This window comes from Cavia porcellus, unplaced genomic scaffold (assembly GCF_034190915.1).
Source record: "Cavia porcellus strain 051 isolate PalLab524CR breed Dunkin Hartley unplaced genomic scaffold, mCavPor4.1 scaffold_96, whole genome shotgun sequence".
Lineage (NCBI taxonomy): Eukaryota > Metazoa > Chordata > Mammalia > Rodentia > Caviidae > Cavia > Cavia porcellus.
In genome coordinates, this window is record NW_026947579.1 from 1,062,952 (window position 1) to 1,074,479 (window position 11,528).

Sequence of the window (11,528 nt, forward strand, 5' to 3'; positions counted from 1 at the left end):
TGATTCAGGCCATCCAATTGACACCACCCCGTGTTGTTTTTCTCACTCCTACTTGTGAATGGCCTGTTAGAAACGCTTACAATTCGCACCACCCCACAATGTTTTTCAGAAACCTATCTTACATTGCCACTGCATGTTTCCTGACCTCCCCATGCTGAACTAACCCGTGGAAGTTTTCTCCATTCTACATTGCCACTCACTGCCTATCCTAATTCAGGCACTCCAATTCACACCACCACGTGATGTTTTTGTCACTCCTACTAGTGAATGGCCTGTTAGAAACCTGTACAATGCGCACCACCCCGCGATGTTTTTCAGAAATATATCCTACATTGCCACTGGATGTTTCCTGACATCTCCATGCTGACCACCCCGTGGTACTTTTCTCCATCCTACATTGCCACTCACTGCCTATCCTAATTCTGCCCATCAGATTCACACCAACCCATGATGTTTTTCTCACTCCTACTTGTGAATGACCTGCTAAAAATGCTTATATTTCGCACAACCACGCGACGTTTTTCAGAAACCTATGCTACATTGCCACTGCATGTTTCCTGACTTCGACATGCTGACCACCCCGTGGTGCTTTTCTCCATCCTACATTGCCACTCACTGCCTATCCTGATTCAGGCCCTCCGATTCACACCACCTCGTGATGTTCTTCTAACTCCTACTCGTGAATGGCATTTTAGAAACCTATAAATGTGCACCAGCCCGCGATGTTTTTCAGAAACCTATCCTACATTGCCACTGCATGTTTCCTGACCTCCCCATGCTGACCACCCCATGGTGCTTTTCTCCTTCCCAGATTGCCACTCACTGCCTAATATAATTCAGGCCCTCCGATTCACACAACCCCGTGATGTTTTTCTCACTCCTACTAGTGAATGGCCTGTTAGAAACCCTTACAATGCGCACCACCCCGCGATGTTTTTCAGAAACATATCCTGCATTGCCACTGTATGTTTTCTGACATCTCCATGCTGACCACACCGTGGTGCTTTTCTCCATCCTACATTGCCACTCACTGCCTATCCTAATTCAGGAACCCCGATTCACACCACCCCATGATGTTTTTCTCACTCCTACTAGTGAATGGCCTGTTAGAAACTCTTTCAATGGGCACCACCACGCGATTTTTTTCAGAAACCTATCTTATATTGGCCCTGCATGTTTCCTAACCTCCACATCCTAATCACCCCGTGGTGCTTTTCTACATACTACATTGCCACTCACTGCCTATCCTGATTCAGGCCGTCCGATTCACACCACCCCGTGATGTTTTTCTCACTCCTACTTGTGAATGGCCTGTTAGAAACACTTACAATTTGCACCACCCCGCGATGTCTTTCAGAATACTATCCTACATTGCCACTGCATGTTTCCTGACCTGTCCATGCTGACCACCCCGTTTTGCTGTTCTCCATCCTACATTGACACTAACTCCTTATCCTAATCCAGGCCCTCCGATTCACAACACCCTGTGATGTTTTTCTCACTCCTACTAGTGAATGGCCTGTTAGAAACACTTACAATGCGTAGCACCCCGCGATGTTTTTCAGAATCCTATCCTACATTGACACTGCATGTGTCCTGAACTCCCCATGCTGAACCACCCCGTTGTACTTTTCGCCATGCTACATTGCCACTCACTGCGTATCCTAATTCAGGCCCTCCAATTCACACCACCACGTGTTTTCCTCACTCCTACTAGTGAATGGCCTGTTAGAAACCCGTACAATGCGCACCACCCTTCGATGTTTTTCAGAAACTTATCCTACATTGCCACTGCATGTTTCCTGACCTCCCCATAATGACCACCCCATTGTGCTTTTCTCCTTCCTAAATTGCCACTCACTGCCTATCCTAATTTAGGCACTCCGATTCACACAACCCCGTGATGTTTTTCTCACTCCTACTAGTGAAACGCCTTTAAGAAACCTTACAATGCTCACCACCCCACGATGTTTTTCAGAAACCTAACCTACAGTGCCACTGCATGTTTCCTGCCCTCCCCATGCTGAACACCCCTGGTGCTTTTCTTCATCCTACATTACCACTTACTGCCTATTCTGATTCAGCCCCTCAAATTCACACCACACTGTGATGTTTTTTTCGCGCCTACTAGTGAGTTGCCTGTTAGAAACCCTTACAGTGCGCACAACCCTGCGATGTTTTTCAGAAACATATCCTACCTGCCACTGCATATTTCCAGACCTCCCCATGCTGACCACCCTATGGTGCTTTTCTCCTCCTACACTGCCACTCCATGCCTATCCTAACTAAGTCCCTCCAATTCACACCACCCCGTGATGTCTTTCTCACTCCTACTAGTGAATGGCCTGTTAGAAACCCTTACAATGCGCACCGCCCCGCGATGTTTTTCAGAAACATATCCTACATAGCCACTGCATGTTTCCTGACATCTCCATGCTGACCACCCCGTGGTGCTTTTCTCCATCCTACATTGCCACTCACTGCCTATCCTAATTCTGCCCCTCCGATTCACACCACCCCATGATGTTTTTCTCACTCCTACTAGTGAATGGCCTGTTAGAAACCTTTTCAATGGGCACCACCACCCGATTTTTTTCAGAAACCTATCTACATTGGCCCTGCATGTTTCCTGACTTCACATCCTAATCACCTCGTGGTACTTTTCTCCATCCTACACTGCCACTCACTTCCTATCCTGATTCAGGTCCTCAGATTCACACCACCCGGTGATGTTCTTATCACGGCTACTAGTGAATGGCCTGTTAGAAACACTTACAATGTGCACCATCTCGCGATGATTTTCAGAAACCTATCCTAGTTTGGCATTGCATGTTCTCTGACTTCCACATGCTGACTAACCAGTGGTGCTTTTCTCCATCTTACATTGCCACTCACTGCCTATCCTGATGTAGGCATCCGGTTCACAGCACCCCGTGATGTTTTTCTCACCCCTACTCGTGAATGGCCTGTTAGAAACCCATAAATGCGCACCATCCCGCGATGTTTTTCAGAAACCTATCCTACCTTGCCACTGCATATTTCCTGACCTCCCCATGCGGACCACTCCGTGGTGATTTTTCTCCTACCTACATTGCCACTCACTGTCTAATATAATTCAGGCCCTCTGATTCACACAACCCCGTGATGTTTTTCTCACTCCTACTAGTGAATGGCCGGTTAGAAACCCGTACAGTGCGCACTAACCCCCGATGTTTTTCAGAAACATATCCTGCATTTCCACTGCATGTTTCCTGACCTCCCCATGCTGACCACCCCGCGGTGCTTTTCTCCATCCTATATTGCCACTCACTGCCTATGCAAATTCAGGCCCTTCGCTTCACACAACACTCTGTTTTTCTCACTCCTACTAGTGAAAGGCCTGTTAGAAACCCTTACAATGCGCACCAACACGCTATTTTTTTCAGAAACCTATCCTACATTGCCACTGCAAGTTTCCTGACCTCCCCATGTTGACCGCCCCATGGTGATTTTCTCCATCCTATATTGCCACTCACTGCCTATCCTAAGTCAGCCCTGCGATTCACACCACCCCAAGATGTTTTTCTCACTCCTACTAGTGAATGGTCTGTTAGAAACCCTTTCAATGTGCACCACCACACGATTTTTCTCAGAAACCTATCTTACTTTGGCACTGCATGTTTCCTGACTTCCACATCCTAATCACCCCGTGGTGCTGTTCTATATACTACATTGCCACTCACTGCCTATCCTGATTCAGGCCGTCCGATTCACACCACCCCGTGATGTTTTTCTCACTCCTACTTGTGAATGGCCTGTTAGAAACACTTACAATTCGCAACACCCCGCGATGTTATTCAGAAAACTATCCTACATTGCCACTGCATGTTTCCTGACCTCCCCATGCTAACCAGCGTGTGGTGTTTTTCTCCATCCTACATTACCACTCACTGCCTATCCTAATTCAGGTTCTCCGACTCACACCACACCGTGATGTTTTTCTCACTCCTAGTCGTGAATGGCATGTTAGAAACCTTTACAAAGCGCACCACCCCACGATGCTTTTCAGAAACATATACTGCATTGTCACTGCATGTTTTCTAACATCTCCATGCTGACCAAGCTGTGGTGCTTTTCTCCATCCTACATTGTCACTCACTGCCTATCCTAATTCAGCCCCTAGGATTCCCACCACCCCATGATGTTTTCTCACTCCTACTAGTGAATGGCCTGTTAGAAACCTTTACAATGCGCACCACACCGCGGTGTTTTTCAGAAAACTATCCTACATTGCCACTGCATGTGTCCTGACCTCCCCATGCTGACCCACCCCGTGGTACTTTTCTTCATGCTACATTGCCAATCACTGTCTATCCTAATTCAGGCCCTCCAATTCACACCACCACGTGATGTTTTTCTCACTCCTACTAGTGAATGGCTTGTTAGAAACCCGTACAATGCGCACCACCCCGCGATGTTTTACAGAAACCTGTCCTACATTGCCACTGCATGTTTCCTGACCTCCACATGGTGACCACCCCATGGTGCTTTTCTCTTTTCTACATTGCCACTCACTGCCTATCCTAATTCAGGCCCTCTGATTCACACAACCCCGTGATGTTTTCCTCACTCCTACTAGTGAATGGCCTGTTGAAACCCTTACAATGCGCACCACCCCGCGATTTTTTTTAGAAACCTAAATTACATTGGCCCTGCATGTTTCGTGACTTTCACATGCTGACCACCCAATGGTGCTTTTCTCCATCTTACATTGCCACTCACTGCCTATCCTGATGCAGGCCACCCGAATCACAGCACCCCGTGATGTTTTTCTCACTCTTACTCGTGAATGGCCTGTTAGAAACCCATAAATGCGCACCACACCGCGATGTTTTTCAGAAACCTATCCTACATTGCCACTGCTTGTTTCCTGAAATCCCCATGCACAACCCGTGGTGCTTTTCTCCATCCTACATTGCCACTCACTGCCTATCCTGATTCAGGCCATCCAATTCACACAACCCCGTGGTGTTTTTCTCACTCCTACTAGTGAATGGCCTGATAGAAACCCGTACAGTGCGCACTAACCCCCAATGTTTTTCAGAAACCTATCCTACATTGCCACTGCATGTTTCCTGACCTCCCCATGCTGACCACCCCATGGTGCTTTTCTCCTTCCCAGATTGCCACTCACTGCCTAATATAATTCAGGCCCTCCGATTCACACAACCCCGTGATGTTTTTCTCACTCCTACTAGTGAATGGCCTGTTAGAAACCCTTACAATGTGCACCACCCCGCGATGTTTTTCAGAAACATATCCTGCATTGCCACTGCATGTTTTCTGACATCTCCATGCTGACCACACCGTGGTGCTTTTCTCCATCCTACATTGCCACTCACTGCCTATCCTAATTCAGCAACCCCGATTTACACCACTCCATGATGTTTTTCTAACTCCTACTAGTGAATGTCCTGTTAGAAACCCTTTCAATGGGCACCACCACGCGATTTGTTTCAGAAACCTATCTTACATTGGCCCTGCATGTTTCCTAACCTCCACATCCTAATCACCCCGTGGTGCTTTTCTACATACTACATTGCCACTCACTGCCTATCCTGATTCAGGCCGTCCGATTCACACCACCCCGTGATGTTTTTCTCACTCCTACTTGTGAATGACCTGTTAGAAACACTTACAATTTGCACCACCTCGCGATGTCTTTCAGAATACTATCCTATATTGCCACTGCATGTTTCCTGACCTGTCCATGCTGACCACCCCGTGGTGCTGTTCTCCATCCTACATTGACACTAACTGCTTATCCTAATCCAGGCCCTCCGATTCACAACACCTTGTGATGGTTTTCTCACTCCTACTAGTGAATGGCCTGTTAGAAACACTTACAATGCGTACCACCCCGCGAAGTTTTTCAGAATCCTATCCTACATTGACACTGCATGTGTCATGAACTTCCCATGCTGAACCACCCCGTTGTACTTTTCTCCATGCTACATTGCCACTCACTGCGTATCCTAATTCAGGCCCTCCAATTCACACCACCACGTGTTTTGCTCACTCCTACTAGTGAATGGCCTGTTAGAAACCCGTACAATGCGCACCACCCCTCGATGTTTTTCAGAAACTTATCCTACATTGCCACTGCATGTTTCCTGACCTCCCCATGATGACCACCCCATGGTGCTTTTCTCCTTCCTAAATTGCCACTCACTGCCTATCCTAATTCAGGCACTCCGATTCACACAACCCCGTGATGTTTTTCTCACTCTTACTAGTGAATGGCCTGTTAGAAATCCTTACAATGCTCCACACCGCACGATATATTTCAGAAACATATCCGACATTGCCACTGCATGTTTCCTAACCTCGCCCTGCTAACCACCCCGTGGTGTTTTTCTCCATCCTACATTGCCACTCGATGCCTATCCTAATTCAGGCCTTCTGATTCACACCACCCCGTGATGTTTTTCTCACTCCTACTAGTGAAACGCCTTTAAAAACCTTACAATGCTCACCACCCCACGATGTTTTTCAGAAACCTAACGTACATTGCCAGTGAATGTTTCCTGACGACCCCATGGTGGCCACCCGGTGGTGCTTTTCTCCTTCCTACATTGCCACTCACTGCCTAATATAATTCAGGCTCTCTGATTCACACAACCCCGTGATGTTTTTCTCACTCCTACTTGTGAATGGCCTGTTAGAAACCCTTACAATGCGCACCACCCTGCGATGTTTTTCGAAAACATATCCTGCATTGCCACTGCATGTTTCCTGACATCTCCATGCTCACCACACCGTGGTGCTTTTCTCCATTCTACATTGCCTCTCACTGCCTATCCTAATTAAGCCCCTCCATTTCACACCAACCATTGATGTTTTTCTCACTACTACTAGTGAATGGACTGTTAGAAACGCTTTCAATGGGCACCACCACGCGATTTTTTTCAGAAACCAATCTTACATTGGCCCTGCATGTTTCCTGACGTCCACATCCTAATCACGCTGTGGTGCTTTTCTACATCCTACATTGCCACTCACTGCCTATCCTGATGCAGGCCGTCCGATTCACACCACCCCGTGATGTTTTTCTCACTCCTACTTGTGAATGGCCTAGAAACCCGTACAATGCACACCACCCCGCGATGTTTTTCAGAAACCTATCCTACATAGCCACTGCATGTTTCCTTACCTCCCCATGCTGACTATCCCGAGGTGCTTTTCTCTTTCCTACATTGCCACTCACTGCCTATCCTAAGTCAGCCCTGCGATTCACACCACCCCAAGATGTTTTTCTCACTCCTACTAGTGAATGGTCTGTTAGAAACCCTTTCAATGTGCACCACCACACGATTTTTCTCAGAAACCTATCTTACTTTGGCACTGCATGTTTCCTGACTTCCACATCCTAATCACCCCGTGGTGCTGTTCTATATACTACATTGCCACTCACTGCCTATCCTGATTCAGGCCGTCCGATTCACACCACCCCGTGATGTTTTTCTCACTCCTACTTGTGAATGGCCTGTTAGAAACACTTACAATTCGCAACACCCCGCGATGTTATTCAGAAAACTATCCTACATTGCCACTGCATGTTTCCTGACCTCCCCATGCTAACCAGCGTGTGGTGTTTTTCTCCATCCTACATTACCACTCACTGCCTATCCTAATTCAGGTTCTCCGACTCACACCACACCGTGATGTTTTTCTCACTCCTAGTCGTGAATGGCATGTTAGAAACCTTTACAAAGCGCACCACCCCACGATGCTTTTCAGAAACATATACTGCATTGTCACTGCATGTTTTCTAACATCTCCATGCTGACCAAGCTGTGGTGCTTTTCTCCATCCTACATTGTCACTCACTGCCTATCCTAATTCAGCCCCTAGGATTCCCACCACCCCATGATGTTTTCTCACTCCTACTAGTGAATGGCCTGTTAGAAACCTTTACAATGCGCACCACACCGCGGTGTTTTTCAGAAAACTATCCTACATTGCCACTGCATGTGTCCTGACCTCCCCATGCTGACCCACCCCATGGTACTTTTCTTCATGCTACATTGCCAATCACTGTCTATCCTAATTCAGGCCCTCCAATTCACACCACCACGTGATGTTTTTCTCACTCCTACTAGTGAATGGCTTGTTAGAAACCCGTACAATGCGCACCACCCCGCGATGTTTTACAGAAACCTGTCCTACATTGCCACTGCATGTTTCCTGACCTCCACATGGTGACCACCCCATGGTGCTTTTCTCTTTTCTACATTGCCACTCACTGCCTATCCTAATTCAGGCCCTCTGATTCACACAACCCCGTGATGTTTTCCTCACTCCTACTAGTGAATGGCCTGTTGAAACCCTTACAATGCGCACCACCCCGCGATTTTTTTTAGAAACCTAAATTACATTGGCCCTGCATGTTTCGTGACTTTCACATGCTGACCACCCAATGGTGCTTTTCTCCATCTTACATTGCCACTCACTGCCTATCCTGATGCAGGCCACCCGAATCACAGCACCCCGTGATGTTTTTCTCACTCTTACTCGTGAATGGCCTGTTAGAAACCCATAAATGCGCACCACACCGCGATGTTTTTCAGAAACCTATCCTACATTGCCACTGCTTGTTTCCTGAAATCCCCATGCACAACCCGTGGTGCTTTTCTCCATCCTACATTGCCACTCACTGCCTATCCTGATTCAGGCCATCCAATTCACACAACCCCGTGGTGTTTTTCTCACTCCTACTAGTGAATGGCCTGATAGAAACCCGTACAGTGCGCACTAACCCCCAATGTTTTTCAGAAACCTATCCTACATTGCCACTGCATGTTTCCTGACCTCCCCATGCTGACCACCCCATGGTGCTTTTCTCCTTCCCAGATTGCCACTCACTGCCTAATATAATTCAGGCCCTCCGATTCACACAACCCCGTGATGTTTTTCTCACTCCTACTAGTGAATGGCCTGTTAGAAACCCTTACAATGTGCACCACCCCGCGATGTTTTTCAGAAACATATCCTGCATTGCCACTGCATGTTTTCTGACATCTCCATGCTGACCACACCGTGGTGCTTTTCTCCATCCTACATTGCCACTCACTGCCTATCCTAATTCAGCAACCCCGATTTACACCACTCCATGATGTTTTTCTAACTCCTACTAGTGAATGTCCTGTTAGAAACCCTTTCAATGGGCACCACCACGCGATTTGTTTCAGAAACCTATCTTACATTGGCCCTGCATGTTTCCTAACCTCCACATCCTAATCACCCCGTGGTGCTTTTCTACATACTACATTGCCACTCACTGCCTATCCTGATTCAGGCCGTCCGATTCACACCACCCCGTGATGTTTTTCTCACTCCTACTTGTGAATGACCTGTTAGAAACACTTACAATTTGCACCACCTCGCGATGTCTTTCAGAATACTATCCTATATTGCCACTGCATGTTTCCTGACCTGTCCATGCTGACCACCCCGTGGTGCTGTTCTCCATCCTACATTGACACTAACTGCTTATCCTAATCCAGGCCCTCCGATTCACAACACCTTGTGATGGTTTTCTCACTCCTACTAGTGAATGGCCTGTTAGAAACACTTACAATGCGTACCACCCCGCGAAGTTTTTCAGAATCCTATCCTACATTGACACTGCATGTGTCATGAACTTCCCATGCTGAACCACCCCGTTGTACTTTTCTCCATGCTACATTGCCACTCACTGCGTATCCTAATTCAGGCCCTCCAATTCACACCACCACGTGTTTTGCTCACTCCTACTAGTGAATGGCCTGTTAGAAACCCGTACAATGCGCACCACCCCTCGATGTTTTTCAGAAACTTATCCTACATTGCCACTGCATGTTTCCTGACCTCCCCATGATGACCACCCCATGGTGCTTTTCTCCTTCCTAAATTGCCACTCACTGCCTATCCTAATTCAGGCACTCCGATTCACACAACCCCGTGATGTTTTTCTCACTCTTACTAGTGAATGGCCTGTTAGAAATCCTTACAATGCTCCACACCGCACGATATATTTCAGAAACATATCCGACATTGCCACTGCATGTTTCCTAACCTCGCCCTGCTAACCACCCCGTGGTGTTTTTCTCCATCCTACATTGCCACTCGATGCCTATCCTAATTCAGGCCTTCTGATTCACACCACCCCGTGATGTTTTTCTCACTCCTACTAGTGAAACGCCTTTAAAAACCTTACAATGCTCACCACCCCACGATGTTTTTCAGAAACCTAACGTACATTGCCAGTGAATGTTTCCTGACGACCCCATGGTGGCCACCCGGTGGTGCTTTTCTCCTTCCTACATTGCCACTCACTGCCTAATATAATTCAGGCTCTCTGATTCACACAACCCCGTGATGTTTTTCTCACTCCTACTTGTGAATGGCCTGTTAGAAACCCTTACAATGCGCACCACCCTGCGATGTTTTTCGAAAACATATCCTGCATTGCCACTGCATGTTTCCTGACATCTCCATGCTCACCACACCGTGGTGCTTTTCTCCATTCTACATTGCCTCTCACTGCCTATCCTAATTAAGCCCCTCCATTTCACACCAACCATTGATGTTTTTCTCACTACTACTAGTGAATGGACTGTTAGAAACGCTTTCAATGGGCACCACCACGCGATTTTTTTCAGAAACCAATCTTACATTGGCCCTGCATGTTTCCTGACGTCCACATCCTAATCACGCTGTGGTGCTTTTCTACATCCTACATTGCCACTCACTGCCTATCCTGATGCAGGCCGTCCGATTCACACCACCCCGTGATGTTTTTCTCACTCCTACTTGTGAATGGCCTAGAAACCCGTACAATGCACACCACCCCGCGATGTTTTTCAGAAACCTATCCTACATAGCCACTGCATGTTTCCTTACCTCCCCATGCTGACTATCCCGAGGTGCTTTTCTCTTTCCTACATTGCCACTCACTGCCTATCCTAAGTCAGCCCTGCGATTCACACCACCCCAAGATGTTTTTCTCACTCCTACTAGTGAATGGTCTGTTAGAAACCCTTTCAATGTACACCACCACACGATTTTTCTCAGAAACCTATCTTACTTTGGCACTGCATGTTTCCTGACTTCCACATCCTAATCACCCCGTGGTGCTGTTCTATATACTACATTGCCACTCACTGCCTATCCTGATTCAGGCCGTCCGATTCACACCACCCCGTGATGTTTTTCTCACTCCTACTTGTGAATGGCCTGTTAGAAACACTTACAATTCGCAACACCCCGCGATGTTATTCAGAAAACTATCCTACATTGCCACTGCATGTTTCCTGACCTCCCCATGCTAACCAGCGTGTGGTGTTTTTCTCCATCCTACATTACCACTCACTGCCTATCCTAATTCAGGTTCTCCGACTCACACCACACCGTGATGTTTTTCTCACTCCTAGTCGTGAATGGCATGTTAGAAACCTTTACAAAGCGCACCACCCCACGATGCTTTTCAGAAACATATACTGCATTGT